General features: G+C 43.8%; 1 protein-coding gene and 1 long non-coding RNA gene across 9 annotated transcripts in view; one reads left to right on the plus strand and one right to left on the minus strand.

Moving 5' to 3' along the window:
- Positions 1–1,057: 1,057 nt before the first annotated feature.
- Positions 1,058–13,004, minus strand: LOC121849227. The gene is made up of 3 exons (XR_006085159.1): positions 12,936–13,004; positions 12,481–12,514; positions 1,058–1,250 (listed from the first exon to the last, which is right to left on the minus strand). It is a non-coding gene; the product is annotated as an uncharacterized LOC121849227 (long non-coding RNA).
- An 87-nt stretch (positions 13,005–13,091) lies between these two features.
- Positions 13,092–16,559, plus strand: part of kmt2e (lysine (K)-specific methyltransferase 2E) — a 48,400-nt gene continuing 44,932 nt past the window's right edge. For all 8 annotated transcript variants that reach the window (XM_007890873.2, XM_042335921.1, XM_007890878.2 and 5 more), the window contains exon 1: positions 13,092–13,532. The gene's annotated coding sequence lies outside the window, so the exon portion shown is untranslated. The remainder of the gene's footprint in view (positions 13,533–16,559) is intronic.

Here is a 16,559-nt window from a genome sequence, read left to right on the forward strand (position 1 = left end):
CCGCTGGCTCCCTATTCTCCAAGGACGGACTTTAAGGTCCTTGTTCCAGCATTCAAATTCCCCCAAACCCTGCCCTATCTCTAACCTCCTGCAGTCTTACTCCCCCCTCCACATCCTCTGCTCAACTGACTCAGGTCTCCTTCACTTCCCTCTTCCCTGCTTCACAACCCCTTCCATCAGCGAGAGGCATCAATTGCAGACAATCATCCACTAAATTGCTTAGTTTAATAATAATAATAATAATCCTTGCATTTGATATAGCACTTTTCACGTCTTCTAGACGTCCCAAAGCGCTTCACAGAATATACTGTAAAGTGAATTGACTGTACATTTGTGGGCGAACGCGGCAGCCAATTGCGCACAGCAATGTCCCACAGTCATGGGTTGAAAATGACCAATTTATCATTGTTTTGTTTTTTTGGAGGGATTATTATTAGGCTCTGTGTGGAGTAAGGAAACTTGCCAAGGTTTCGCCCTCTGCCTGGAATTGAACTCAGGTCTCTCGCCTGCAACAAACCTGTATTTTCTAATTCTTGTGATTTGGCCAACTCCCTCCTACACCAACCCAATCTCCCTCCCAGCTCAAACTCCCACTCTGGCATTTCCTATCCAAGTGCTAAATAGATGCAAATTCTTGCAATCATCCTCAGCTCTCTCCCCACTTTTATGCATCAATTTTTTTCTTGAGTTGGCAGGGTCAAGAGATCTCAGCATTCCCTTCCTCTCCAACCCAGGAATTCTCACATACCTAATACAAAACTATCTCAGAAGCATTTCTGATTTCAACCAAGGAATATAAACACGTGACTTGCTGTTTGCTTAGATTTTGGGTCTTTCTGCTGCCAAACAGATTGCATAATGCTGCATAATATCAAATAATAATAATTTGATCAATCGACGATTGTTCGTGAGAACGGACAATTGCGCACCACTGCGGAATTGGCTGATGCGTTTTGCCCACAAAATATACAGCAAATTCACTTTACAGTATATTCTGCGAAGCTCTTTGAGACGGCTCAAAGACGTGATAAGGAGCTGTATCAAATGCAAGCATTATTATTATTATAAATAAACTCTACTCCCTACACGAAGAATTACTGCAATCTATTTGAAACTGGCAGCCAGTGAGAATCTTAGGAGTAGTTTTGGGGAATCCACTTTTTGTGCTACATTGATCTCTTAGGTGTAGAGGATGTTTTTTGCTGCTTGGATGCCTCATAGCCCCTCGTAAATTCCACTCATTGCTTCACCTATAACACAAACATAAGACAACTTACAAGGTTTGTTACCCAAGTAGCTCGACCCGCTGTATAACCTTTAAGTCTACCACTTATAATGCATTTTTCCAATCACTTTTTAAGGCTGTTAATGGACTGAAGCTTCAAGGAGGATTAAGTAGAACTAAAAAGAATACACAAACTACTGCTCGCTGGTTACTGTGAGGGATATCTTAAGCAAATCAGTTCTGGAATTCACATTACAAGGGAAAGGACATGATTCAGCCTGGCACAGTGGTAGCACTCTCACCTCTTAAGTCAGAAGGTTGTGGGTTCAAGCCTTGGAATCAGCCGAAGCTGATGCTCCAATGCAGTGCTGCGGGTGAGTTGCATTGTCAAAGGATGAGATGTTAAACCGAGTCTGTTCAGGTGGATGTTAAAGACCCCATAGCACTATTCGAAAAGAGAAGGGAGTTTCTCCCGGTATCCTGGCCAACAATCCCCCCCCAAAAAATCGGTCACTCACTCCATAGCTGTTTGTGGAACTTACTGCCGTATTCGCCCGCAAAATGTAGTCGATCTACTTTATAGTATACCTGTAAAGCCCTTTGAGACACAAATATAATTTGTTGTTGTTCTTGTACACTAAAACAGAAATTTTACAGATATTCCCAATCACAGCTGAAAGTTGGCTATTTAGTCACTCCTCAGGGTTTTTTTTTAAAATTCACATGGAGTCAGAAAGTTATGGAATCAAGCCCACAATCAAGACGTTGAGCTCAGTTGAAGCTGACAGGCCAAGGCAAAGCTGGGACGAGTGCTCCAATGCCAGAGGTACTGTGCTTCAGAGGACATGACATCTGCCAGTTCAGAAAGGCATTAAAGATCTGATGATACTATTTGAAGAGTAGGTAATGCTGGCCAAGTCTCCCAGCCAAAAAAAATCTAACAACAACAACAATATTACATTGGGTATATCGCCTTTCACGTTGGGAGGACATCCCAAGGCCCTGGACAGTGTACAGCATTTCAGATATCTATTTATTTGTGTGACCTTTCTGGCTGCCACATTTACCTACAAATACAGTGACTACACTTTACAGAACTTTGAAGTTTTGACCTTGATAAAGTGCTCTATCAAATGCAAGGATTATTATTATTATAATTACATCATAGCATGCAGTAAAACAAGAACTACAACATGCAAAAAAAACCTGAAAAACCTGGGAAGGTGCCAGTAGCTTCTGATTAAATTATTTTTTAGGCAGGGATGCAAAAAAAGGAAATTTTTAAAGTGCTATAGATTTACTGCTTGTATTTTGGGAATTATAATTCAATTCTTTTTTAAAAAAAACTTTAACTGTAGAACAGCCACATAACCAGTTTCCCCTTCCAGATTAAGTTCATGTGAAGACTATTTGTTAAGACTCTTAACGACTCCCCCACCACCACCCCCTTAATTGTTGGAGGTGTTGCATGCTCGGTTGCACGTTACCAATAGAAGTTTTCTGTCCCCAAGTAGTCTGCCAAATAGAACAGCTGTGAATTCAATCAGGAAATGAGGTAAAGATCAGCTGTTCTATTATTCCAAGTTCCTTTTCAAAAGCATGACAAAGGCTTTGAAGTGTTGATCTAAAGTTTCAATGGAGAATGCAAAGAACATGAATGAAACCTGCAAGCACTTGTCTAAGCAGGTTGACACCACCTTTGCGGTACTGTGAAAGAACACGCAAGTGGTTTGTAATGACTAGTCACTACACATTGAACCAGAATTATAATTAAAAAGCAAAATATACAAATGTGCATCCTCAAATGCACTCCTCACCAGTTTCCCTACTTCCATCACCCATAAGCTCCAGCTCATATGAAGCTCTCTTGCCCATATCCTCATCTGCATCAAATGATATCACCCAATCCTCACCAGGCTCTTCCAAGGATTGATTTTAAGGTCTTCAATCTAACCTATAAATCCCTTCATGCCCTACCATCTCCCTATTTCTGTGATCTTCTTCCCCACTCACCTGCTCACTGTCCGCTCGGCTAACCTGTGCAATTCCCCCCCCACTACACCGTTCAAGTTGGAAAGACTACAACAACAAGATTTCATTTATCGAACGCCTTTCACGTCGGGAGGACGTCCCAAGGCACTGGACAGTTGGGTCGGGACCCGAGCAGGGGGGAAATGGTCAGGGTGAAGGGGGGAGGGAGCGAGGAGAGGGTAGAGAGTCGAGAGGGGAGCTGAAGGCACGGTCAAAGAGAAAGGTCTTGAGACCGGCCTTAAAGGAAGAAAGGGAGGAAGTGGCGAAGGTACTGGGGGATGGAGTTCCAGAGCCTTGGGGCTGAGAGGCTGAAGGCCCGGCCACCGATGGTAGGGTGGTTAGGGCGGGGGATATGGAGCAGACCGGAGCCAGAGGAACGGAGGGTACGGGCAGGTAAGTAGGGGGATAGTAGGTCGGAGAGGTAGGAGGGAGCGAGGCCGTGAATGGCCTTGTAGGTGAGGATGAGGATCTTGAATTCGATCCTCTGGGGGATGGGGAGCCAGTGGAAGCGAGCGAGGGTGGGAGTGTTGTGGTCCCGAAGCCTGGTGCGGGACAGTACACGAGCTGCAGAGTTCTGAATGACCTGCAGCTTGTGGAGGGAGGTGCCGGGAAGGCCGGCAAGGAGAGAGTTCCCATAGTCCAGCCTTGAGGTGATAAAGGCGTGGACCAGGGTTTCAGCAGCGTGAGGGGTGAGGTAGTGCCGTAGTCTGGCGATGTTTCGGAGGTGATGGAAGGTGGCGCCAGTTGTGGTGCGGATATGAGGAAGAAAGGACAGCTCAGGGTCGAACTAAACGCCGAGGTTCCTGATGGCTTTGAGAGGTGGAGAGTGCAGCCTTGGATGCTGATGCTGTCAGCGCCTGAGGTGCGGAGGCGCTGACGCGAGCCAATCAGGAGGGCCTCAGTTTTGCGCACGTTGAGCTGAAGAAAGTTGTGTCGGGACATCGGTGGTCATGGAGTTGAATGTAGAAGAGGATAGAGTTGGGTGTCATCCACATACATGTGGAAGTTAACCCCATGTCTGCGGATGTCACCAAGGGGGAGCATGTAGAGGGTGAAGAGGAGGGGACCGAGCCCTGAGGGACACCGCACAAGACAGTGCGGGGGCTGGAGGAAAAGTTGTTTGTGGAAACAAAATGGAGAGGGTGGGAGAGGTACGACCTAAACCACTCAAGGACAGGGCCTTGAAGGTTGAGGTGGGAGGACAAGCGGTGGAGGATAGGGTGGTCGACCTTATCGAATGCGGCCGATAGGTCAAGGAGGCCGAGGGAGCCCTGGTCACAGATGGTCAAGATGTCATTAGTGACCTTGACCAGGGCAGTTTCTGTGCTATGGGCAGCACAGAAACCCGACTGAAGGGGTTCGAATAATGAATGGGTGGAGAGGAAAGAGCGTAGCTGGGAGGCCACGATTTTTTCAAGGACCTTGGACAGGAAGGGGAGATTGGAGATGGGCCGGTAGCTTGATAGCTGCGACGCATCAAGGGAGGGTTTTTTCAAAGTGGGAGTGATGGTGGCAGTTGTTAGGGGAATGTGAACAGAGCCAGAGGAGAGGGACAGGTTGATGATGTCTGTGAGAAGTGGGACGAGGAGGTGGAGCTGGGAGATAAGGAGTGGAGTGGGGATGGGGTCAAGGGAGCAGGTGGTGGGTTTCAGGGACAGGATGAGGTTGGTGACAGATGGTGGGGTAACAGGTTCAAAGGTATAGTAGGGGAGGAGTCGGAGTGTGGGAGGGAAGAGGTGGGTGGAAGTTAGAGGGGCAGTAACCACGGAGCGGATTCTCTTGATTTTGGATTCAAGGAAATCCAGCATCTCCTCGCAGTGAAAGTTGGAGATGACATGCGCGGGGTGGACGGAGGAGTCAGGATGTGGTAGAGAGCAGAAGCCTGGGGTTGTTCTTCGCCTCCAGGATTATCCTGGAGTAGAAGGATGACTTGGTCGAGGCTGGAGTGGAGTGGTAGATTTTGAGGAGGTCCAGCCAGATTTGAGGCAGGTGCGTTCTGCCAGTGCACCTGGCTCTTCAGTGAGTGGAGGTGGGTGGTGAACCAGGGGGAGGAGTGAGCGTAAGAGACAGGACGGGTGGTGATAGGGGCAAGAGTATCGAGTGTGGAGGAGAAACATCTCAAGTGCTGAACAGTCAATGTTTCGGACAAGCAAACACTACATTGCTTTTATAGTTGTGGTTAAAGCAGAAATAACGTGAGTGTTCAAAAAGCTTAGGTTAATTCATCTTCATTACAATTGGAAAATAAGTTACTTTGGGGGAACATCCAGCAGGTGGTGCTTATTTATTAGCATTTGACAAACTGAGAAAACCATATTGTACATTTCAATGTGTGTTTTATCATCACGTTGAATCTCTTGTAGTAGTGTTGCAGCTGTATTCTTGTATGGTTGCAGCCTGGTCTACTTTTCTTCCAATGTTGCTGGAACTGCTACAACCTTGAACAGTTGAGGTCAAGTGGCTGGAGTCACAGAAGCTCAGGTAGAAGTTCTGCCTTCCTGGAGGAGCGGAAAACTTAATGTCCCTTTCTCACTAACTCAAACTGAACACTTGGGCTGACTAACTCAGAATGAATGAAGTATAGCTTAGCTATTGGTCTTATCTCATATTTTTAAATCCTTTTTCAAAAACACCAAGATGATCTGCGTGAATCTGCACTTTCACACCTAACTGGTACTTATTTAAAGATTGGGATCACCCTTGGGTACCCAGGGCTGATTCTGATTAAAAAATACAGGATCATTACTTCAACAATTAACAAGAGAGCCACAGCTGTGAAAAATACACATCTTTCTTCTGAACCAATTTAACTCTTCAATGCACAACCATACTGACATTTTCCAAATACCATTTTATTTAGACTTACAGAAACTATCTTTTCTAAAGGTGATATAATCTTAAGAAATCAACAGCACGGACGGAGGCCCAGTTAGTCTGCACCGTCTCTCAAAGCAAAGTGGTCATTCAATCCTACTGCCCTGCAATAGACCCTTCAATGGGTGCAGCGAGCTCTTAACAGTCAAACAAGACCTCACTTTAAAGTCTCATCAGAAGAATGGCATCTTCCACAATGCAGTGCTTCTCCAACACAGCATTGGTGTCAGTCTAGACAATGAGCTCAATGTCCTAATATAGATCTTGAACCTACAACCTGCTGACTCAAGAAGGGAGAGTGTGACGACCAACTGAGCCGGACTGACCAGTACACTGGATAAGATCAGTATCCTTTTGCTTGAACATGGCTATGCATTCTTAGATTGTGTTTGTTCCATTTATTGCAATACGACAGTTTGTGATCTAGTCAAAACCAGGTTACCCCCAAATCCATCCCAGGTAACATAATGTGAAGACATACCAATACATTAATACTAATGATTAAATTTACTATTCCCAATTTGTTCATTCCTCACAATCTCACCATTCTGCCTTTGTCCATATTAAATGGCACTCAGCCCAGTTTCCTAAGCTACCTAGATCTCTCTATATCTGGTCAGGCCATTTAATTATTTGCAATTCTCAAAGAGTTTGATATATCCACAAATCTAGATCCTGTAGCTTTGTTTTCAAAGTTTCAGTCCTCATTTCCAAATGAATATATGCATGGTATAAATTAGCGTCAGTGCTAACACGCATCACTAAGGCCATCACAACTGTGTTTGACACCTCAAAGAGCTTCACAGGATTGACTATAAAGTGGCACTTTTGTGCAGCAAAAAGCAATCACTCGCAAACAGCAATCTCTGACACACAGCCAAGAAATGAATGAACAATTTTATTTGGTGGATTGTTGGCTAGGACACCGGGAGAAGATCCCTCTCTTCAAATAGTACCATGGGATCATTAACATCCTCTTGAACAGGCAGACGGGACCTTAGTTTAACTTCTGATCCACAGGACAGCACCTCAAATGCTTTGGAATGTCAGCCTATACAAGTTCCACAACCAGACATGGAACCCAAAACCTACCAACTTAGAGGCTAAGTTGGTAGGTTACCAACTTGGGAGTGTTACCAACTGAGCCACACACACACAAAAAAAGTGAAGACATTTTGGGCTCTTGCACAAATTTAAAGAAATACACAGATACCATTTATTCAATGAATTTATTGACAAAATGAATATTGAAGATATTGTTAGCAGTAATATTCAGGACTTTTAATTTCATTTTACGGCAGCCAACAAGTTTTATCAATTTAGTTTAATTCTAAACTAGGTTTTGTACACAACTGAAACAAAGTGCAAAGAAGAAAAACATTCTTTGATCTCCAGTCTCTTATGTACTAAATCTGTAATGGAAACAAGCTTCCAGAGAATGAAGTAGAATGCAGCATTTGTTGTTTATGGATTCACTGAAGTAAGTTTATGCAACACTGCACAAAAAGGGTTGAAAATTAACAAGCTTAATACACAGAAATTGTATCTACAGTAATCAATTTTCCAACTACAAATTGTACAATTACCCAATGCTCTCAAAATTCCTGGATAGTCAAATAAAATTAGTCTATCAGTTTCCAATAGAACATTCCAGTTTTCCAGGAAAAAGCCAGTTTGCTGATTTATCACAATAGGTTGAATACATGTTGCAGTCCCATGGGTTACACAATCTAAAGATTACTGCAGACTCAACTTAGTGTGTGATCCAAGTATTATTCCATATTGTATAATAGGAACAAATCTACTATTTCTAAACTTCAGAATGATGACAAACTATCAAAGAAACTAAAATCATAATTTTTTTTCGCAGTGGTATTAGTAGTACACCATTATGCATTTACTGCATAATGGTAACTTGAAGATGCAACAAAACAACTTGAATTTATATAGTGCTCTTTACATGAGTGCTGAAAACAAGATCAGAAAAGGCAAAGACTGTTCTGAATCACAGAAACTGCAATCTGAGTAAAAACTGTGGTTGGACGAATGTGAATCACAATTGATGAGCAGAAGTGGATGGAACCTTAAAGTTTCAGTACTTCCTTTCTGCACTTAACTAAAGTTGTGACCCAGAAGGGAGGTCTGGGCAGACACCGCCTGATATTACGATAGGCCTACTATGCATTATAATATTGGAGGGAAGAAAACAACAACAACAACAACAAGATTCCATTTATAAAGCGCCTTTCACGTCAGGAGGACGTCCCAAGGCGCTGCACAGTTGGGTCATGACCCGAGCAGGGGGGAAATGGTCAGGGGAGGGAAGGGAGGGAGCGAGGAGGGGGGAAATGGTCAGGGTGAGGGAAGGGAGGGAGCAAGGAGGGGGAAATGGTCAGGGTGAGGGGAGGGAAGGGAGGGAGCGAGGAGGGGGAAGAGAGTCGAGAGGGGAGCTGAAGGCACGGTCAAAGAGAAAGGTTTTGAGACCGGCCTTGAAGGAGGAAAGGGAGGAAGCAAGGCGAAGGCACTGGGGGATGGAGTTCCAGAGCCTGGGGGCTGAGAGGCTGAAGAAATTGAATCAAAATTTATTTTCATTTCACCAACAAAATACAGTCATTTCACTTGACAGCATATTCTGTGAAGTTAGAACACCTCAATGCAAGTATTATTATTATAATGAAGCAGAGAGCCAAGGAAAACCTGTTTGCAGACAGGGTGATGAAAATCACAGGAGAAAGAACGAATTACGGGGCAGGAAAAGGAGAGGGAGTGGGGGGGAATAAAAATATTTTAAAATACAGTGCAAAAACTGATGACGGAGCTGAAAGATTCAGAGTAACTTTGTATAGGTCCAATCTTTAAAAAAATGCACAACGCCCACATTTTGCAAAACAGGCAACATCAAAATCAGAATACACTCGCTTTGAGGATACAGGGCAATTTGTGGGAGGGGGCAGCTGAAAAACCCACAGAAAAATTGCTGTGCTCTACTGAGGCTTTCTTTCTGCTCCATCAATGCATACGAGAATTAACTGTGCACCTCACAGGGCATGTAAATTGTCCTTTACCCAAAATCTACAAATATTGCAAGATGGTGGTCCTTTCTTAAAGACTGGCAATCAATCTGGCAAATCACTTAATCTCTTCTGTAGGTAAAGGAGATAACCAAGGTATTCAGCAGTTTAATCTGACAGTAAACAGCTTTTTAAAAACAAAAAACTTACAGCATTCATTCACAAAAATGTACCAAAGCACTTTTACTATCAAGTGTGCTAACTGTTTTGTAGCAGTTTTCATATATTCCCCACATGGCATCACCTGATCTTACATATTCTGCTTTTGAAAAACTATCAAATTCAAAATGTGTTCTAGCCTCCTTTATATTGGTTCCCTCAAAATAATCATCATAATCGCATTTGATATAGCACCTTATCATGTCGTTGAGACTCTAAAGTGGATGGACTGTGGACAAAATGCTTTAGCCAATTTGCATGCAGCAATGTCCCACAAATTGCCAACGTAGATCAACCCCAAATTCAAATGTAGCAACCTAACAAAGTATTTGACCAGCTACCTCAAATTTTCACTAGTTGAAGACGACAATTCCATGAACAAGCAAAACAGGCTATGTTGGTAACACTAGTTTGTCAAGGCACTAATGCCTTCCAATCTGGAACAGGTATCAAGCCCCACCTTAATTTTCAGAAACCATATCTCCTGAAATTATCAGCATGGCAGCCATAAAACCAGGTCCTCATTCCAGTTTCTATGGAGATGACAGAATCTACCTCTAGACATGAGAAAAATAAATTGCAATAATGGTTCAGTTACAAAAGTGGTACAATTACTAGCATAGATGGTAAAACAAAGGCTTCGTAATGGAAAGACAAGTCACTGGAAAAGGATTCAGTTATTAGAAAGTGGTGATGTGTATTAAGGCAGTCTTTTTGGACATTGGATGGGTAAGTTAGGTGGAACCTGAACATGTAGAAGGAAACAGAGCTTAATGTTTTAACATACAATACTAGGCACCTGACAGTGGATTATGGACTCATAATACAATTAAGGTATTTACTTGTAAACATGGCTCAGTCAGAAGATTGCGAGTTCAAGACCCGATGTCAGGACTTGGAACCCACATAATCTACGATACTCCAGTGCGGTAGTGGGGTGAGCTGCATTGGTGGAAGGTGCCGTGCTTTGGATAAATTCTTAAACTGAGGTCCCATCTGTCTGTCCAGGCGGGCATTAAAGATCCATTGACACTTTTCTCCCAGCATCCTGGCCAACAATCCCCAAAATAAAATTGGGCATTCACTACGCCTTTGATGGGACACTACTGTTCACAAAATGGCACCCACCCACAAAACTCAGTTACAGGATATCCTATGAAGTGCTTTGAGCCATCTCAATAAAATAAGGCACTAAATCAAATGCAACGATTACTATCTTAATAAAACAAGTTCAGATAACTGACTACAAAAAACCCTCAAAAGCATTTAAAAAATAACAATCTCAGGATTTAAGAATCTAAATTAGTCACATATGGCATTAAAAACATTAGGTCCAGCGTATTATATAGCGTTACTCAAACACTGACTTCAATGGCCAAAATTCCAAGTTCAAGGGCATTCTTCAAAGCCCAGTAATATAAACGGAGCAAAGTACCGAACAGATGTTAATCAGGCACCATTAACAAGAAAAAAAAGGGACCATAGCCCAGATCTTAAAGTCTAAACTTGACTTGCTTAATTAACAGATGCAGAGTTAGGCCAATAGAACACCCTTCCTTTTAACAGGAACAACTTGCACTTAAATAGCACTTTTCAAATTGGGTAATGCCCCAAAATATTCCACAAAGATGGCGGCAGACATTAAGCAGGGAGGGAGGCGACCACTGCTCTTGTGAAAAAGTAGAGGAAGACAGATAACAAAATATGCACACGAAAGTGCTGAAGTACCATAGGAATAAAAGTTAACGCCACAGAAATAAACAAATGCAGGAAGCATTCAAGCGGAAAATTAGAGCAAATTGGATAAACTCTCCTCCACAGTGGCACTGTCGTCAAGTTCCCAAGAGTATTCGACTATCATTCCGTACCAATCCCTAAAAATCACAAGTCCTCCTCGAATGTATCGGGTTCTTTAAATAACAGCTTTTCAGTTTGCTCCACAACCTGCGTCACTCCCTGCTTAATAAAATCCCTTCAAAAATGTGATACATGACCTTGTGGTATTAAATGTGGAGGGGTGGGGGGGGGGGGGCAGGAAACCGCGCTGAAGGCAATGATCACATAATAAAAAATGTTTTGAGTCTACAAAGCCGCACGAACCTTCCCCCCCCCCCCAAAAAAAAAAACCGTGCATCTCCCAAGGAATGTTATCTCCCCTCCCTTTTCGTTGCACTGCAAAGGCCCGACGACACAAATCGGACCCGAAACAAACCTTCCGAAAAAAGCACACAGACACACACACACACACACACGGTTCCAAGCCACAAAGCATTAATACTCATTAAAAGTCGCAACTGCTCTCAACGACGACAACAACAAAAACGCCTCTTATTATCCAGCTTGATCATTTTAGTACTCAAGAGTGTCATGGGAACGAGAGAGGGGGGGGGGGGTAAAAAAAAAGGACGTCAACCAGCCATCCAGCCACCCCCACAGCCCGACTTTAATGCAGCAAAGGGATTTTGTTCCTCCATCACATGATCTCTCTCTTCCCCCCCCACTCGAGTACAGTCGACCTGCGACAGACAAAACAGGCTCGACGGGCGCCATCTTGTTTAGACGCACTCCTTCCTTCCCTCCTCCTCCTCTCCCCCCCCACCCCCACTCATCATCATCACCATCACCTCATCATCATCATCAAATAAAACTTCACATTAAATGTCCTCCGAGTCTCCCCCTTCGCTCTCGCTCTCTCTCTCTCTCTCTCTCTCGCTCGCTGGCTGACTGACCAGACACTCCTTCGCTCAAACGAGACGGGGCATCGCAAAGCGCTTTATCTGGAAAAAAAAACACACGAATTCCCCTCCCCCAAATTCGTCGTGTGTAATGTGAGCGAAGGGGAAGGAAAGAGAGGGAATCGCTCTCGACACGTACAGCACAATCCCCCTTCTTTATATAATGGCGCCCACATCAGCAGATTCTCCTCCCGCCGCCGCCGCCCCACACAGCGTCTTTAACTGCGGTGGCCGCCCACATGCAGCAGCATAACGTCATCACCGACCAATGCTCGAGCGAAGAGGGAGGGCGGGGAGGGGGGGGGGGAAGCCGCACCGCCATCAACCACCAGCCCGGACACGCCACTCAATCACTCTCTCACTCACTCACTGATCACTCACTCACATTCAACGGTGTTCGTCATACGGTCAAAGTTTGTCTTCTTTCGAAATGGGGGAGGGAGAGAGAGAGAGCGGGAGGGAAGAAGTCAGACAGACAGACAGACAGAGAGGAGGGGGGAAAAAAAACAGGCGCCATTTTAGTTGCAGAATCCCATCGCCTCACAAATAGTTAAAACGCGGACATTTTTTTCTTTTTTTTAATTAAAAACTACTGCACTGCATTTAAAAACTGTTTAAAAAAAAACAACAAAAGTTTCCGACTCGAGATACTTTTCTTTTTTTCGCCTCAAAACCAAATGCCACGGGGCGCTTCTCTCGCCCCCCCGCCCGCCCGCCCGTTTATTATTATCATCGTCATTATTATTTTTTTTATACACACACATATACATATATATAATAGAAGAAAGAGATTTTTTTTAAAAAAAAATCCCCGTTAGCTATTATTCTCTTCCGACTCACTCACACGGCAGCCAAACCCCAACTGTCAAAATGCCGGAGCGAGACCCCGCGACGACGATGACGACGGCGAGGTCCTTCGCGGCTCGCTTTGGCACGCATGCGCGCCCCTGCCCATTGCCCCTCTCGAGCCCCGTAGGACGTCGTCCCGTCGCCGCCATTTTCCAAAGGCAGGGGAGTGAGTTGTACACAGAAGGTAGCAACAGATCCCCACGTAGCGAGCTGTTTTGGGTGGTGGTGGTGGGGGGGGGGAAGCAGAGAAAAATACTCGAGTTTAAAGAAATATATATATACACATATATATATATCTCGGTACCAGCGGTCGGCAGACGTCTTGAGGTCGCGCCGAAGCAGAGGGACGATCTGTCGTGAATTTAGAATTGAAAATAGTCGAGACTCTGTGGCGGTTATTTTTTGAGGAGAGAGACCAGCGGGAGAGAGGGAGAGAGAGAGAGAGAGAGAGGAAAAAAAAGGGGAATCAGGAGGATATCGGTCTATTTACGTTGCGCGGCGGAGGCCAGATAAGATTACGTTGTTTTGGTCTGTAGGGGCAAAAACGAGTTTAACGGAGTCCTTCTGTCGGTTCGGTGGACCGTTCAGGTAAGCAAACGCGAGCGGGGTATCTTGTCTTCTTTTTTTTTTGAAAAAAAATAAGTCGTTTATTATGACGAGATGTCCTGGTTAAAAAAAATAATGTGCGTCAGGCTTTTTTTTTATTCCGTTGCGACCGAGTGAGTGGTAAGGTCTGGTCCTGACTTGACTGACTGACTGAGACTGAGACTGACTGACAAACGCGGAATATGGCGGGTTTTAGTGAACCGTTTTTTTCATTCCGGGCATTTACTTGCGACCCTTTAGGTTGGATCAAGAGTTTTATTCTCTCTCTCTCTCTCTTTCCCCCCCCTCCTTTCTGAGCGTCCTGTTTCTATGTATGTTTGCGTTTGAATCGATGGCGTTTTCTTCACGTCTGCGTGTGGTCCGGTCCCCCCCCCCCCCGAAGTTACCGTTATTCTCTCGGGTCTCCGATCTCGCCTTCGACTTTTTTTTAATATAAATAAACGTTTCCGTTTTACTCCATTTTAGTTCTGGCAGTTAAAGAGGAACGTTCCTCTGGTATTTCTCTCGCGCTCTCTCTCGTTCTCTCTCTCTCTCTCTCTTTTAAGCACCTACTGTCATCTCCCCCCTCCCCCCCCCCGGCCCCAACGATACAGTTTTCCAGCAGCGGATAATGTTTACACACTGCGACGCTCAGGAGGAAAGAAGAAGCCTTTCTTGATTGAATTCAGGCCTTTTAATAAAGGACTTTTCAAAGCTGTCCTACATTTACATTTCCTCCCATGTACCAAAGCCGTTCTCAAACTGTGTCTCTCCCCCCCCCCACAACAACCCTTTTTTTGAAAAAAAAGTGGTTCTATAACTGTAGAATATGGATAACGCCCCAAATAATTAAAACTGGACAGTTCTCTGTACCGTGATAACGTACTTCGAATTCAGGAGGGGAGGACCACTGCAAACGTGGAACCAAAACATGGAAGGAGGAGGATTTGTTTATTTTAGGGATTGCATTTGGTTTGCAACGGACGGGCGACGCTGCACCGCAAATGTTCACCGATATTCCTTTTTTTTAAAAATTTATTTTTTAAAAAAAACACACACACACGTAGGCGTAGTAGTACAGCAGCAGCATTTATTGGTTTTCAGCAAAGACGCCGTGTGGGACCGCGTTCACCACCGCAACTCTTCTGGGGGCGGTTTCCTTTTTTTTTGCTGAGGGTTTTAAGCGGGAATGTGGCACCCGAAAAACACGGACGGCTGTCTGTCTGTCTGTCCGTGGATTTCTAACTCCTGTTTGATTTATGATCATAACAAGAGGTGAAAGTGTCCACCAAATGTATGGGGGGGGGGAAGGGGGCGGCCGATTCGATTTTTGGTGGTCAACGTTTTAGTTAGGACCGAACCGATTTGTGAATAGTAAAAATATTTGTATATGTATGGAACGCGCGGGGACATGTTACTGAGACGTTGACATTTAAAAACGCAGAGCGTTGAGAGTATCCGGAGCTCCTCTTTTGTCCTTAACGTAGTCGGGAGGAAAAATGGCGGACGTTGGTGTTGTAGTAAATCTAATCGACTCGGGTTCTCCCCACCCCATGCGGCGTTCGTTTCGTCTGCCTCAGTTATTGCAGTACTGGACGCGGATTCGCTTTTGGAAGAAAAAANCGCTTCTGGGTTTATTATGATACCAAGGCTGACATTTATTTATAGAACATTCATTGTTCAAAGTGTTTAAAACGTTTGAATATATACACTTATATACGCAATTAGTCTGTATCGAAGCTGAAATTTACTTTTGCTGATACGTATTTGTGATCTGTATCGCTAAATATTGGCCAAATTATTTTATGCAGGAAATGTCATTACAACATGGACTGTTTACAGTTAATTATGTACAGATAATAGAGAATAACTATAATAGCACAAAGATTACAAACGAGATATTTGAAGGTGTGATAATTCAATTCAAAATTGTGTTTTTTCAGGTTATCTTGACTTATAAACTAATGTACATGCTGAATGTAAATGTAATGACCCTAACCAACTATTAACCATATGAGGACTGTGAAGACATTACATTTATGTGCCTTGTTTCTACTCTTTCCCCCCCCCAGACTATAGTGGATAGGTAAAGGTGCTCTGTGGTTTTTAATTAAACACAACCAGAATGTTCATTTTCTAAATAAATTGTGACGTTAGACCAAGTTCTTGTCTGCCTATTTAGTTGAACATTAAAGATCCAATGGTGCTAATTGAAAAAAGAAGTGAGGTTCACCTGGTGTTGTCCTATCCAACAACCCCTCAGATACAATTAATTGGTCATTCACTCCATGGCTGTTTGTGAGACATTGCTGTGTGCAAATTGGCTGATGCATTCGCTTACAAAATCCAGTCTCTATATTTTACAATAAATCCTGTGAAATGCCAATTCTGCCAATGTGAAAGGTATTATACAGTTATCACTATTTTTTAACTTGATTGAAGGATACCTCAAATATTTGACCAGGACACCACAACTTCCAAAACATATTTCATCAAGACTTTTTAAAATTGCTTCCAAAAGATATTGAGAGTATTCAAATTAGGGAATAAGGGAGAATTTACATATTTATAATCAAAACATCTATTTTTTGATGAAAATGGTGTCTACCACATGCAGAAATGTATTAGCATGCATACCTGGAGGGCACACCCTACTTACCTATTGCTGATGGGTGTTAGGTGCAGGTTGTTGAGAGCCAAACCTAGGGGACCACAGAGTATGCTTTGTTGTATTGCTGGAGTTTAACCAGCTAAAACTGGTCTAGCTTGCCTTTGGGAGCACTGTCTAATAAGCTTCCAGCTGCTTATCTAGCTTGGACCATTCTATATGTAAAGGCTTGGGCCTGTAGAGTTAACAGGAGCTGAGTGGGAAGAATCCCCGTTTCCAGCGATTGATGAGCAAAGCTGGCTAGTCTGTCATCAGCAGTGCCCTGTAATACTGTGGGCTCACCTGGCTCAGGATGTGGACTATTGAGACCACCACAAAGGATTGAATCGATTCTGATATTTCACTGGCAAGCACACCACCTC

Source organism: Callorhinchus milii, unplaced genomic scaffold, assembly GCF_018977255.1.
Source record: "Callorhinchus milii isolate IMCB2004 unplaced genomic scaffold, IMCB_Cmil_1.0 Scaffold5, whole genome shotgun sequence".
NCBI classification, from domain to species: Eukaryota; Metazoa; Chordata; class Chondrichthyes; order Chimaeriformes; family Callorhinchidae; genus Callorhinchus; species Callorhinchus milii.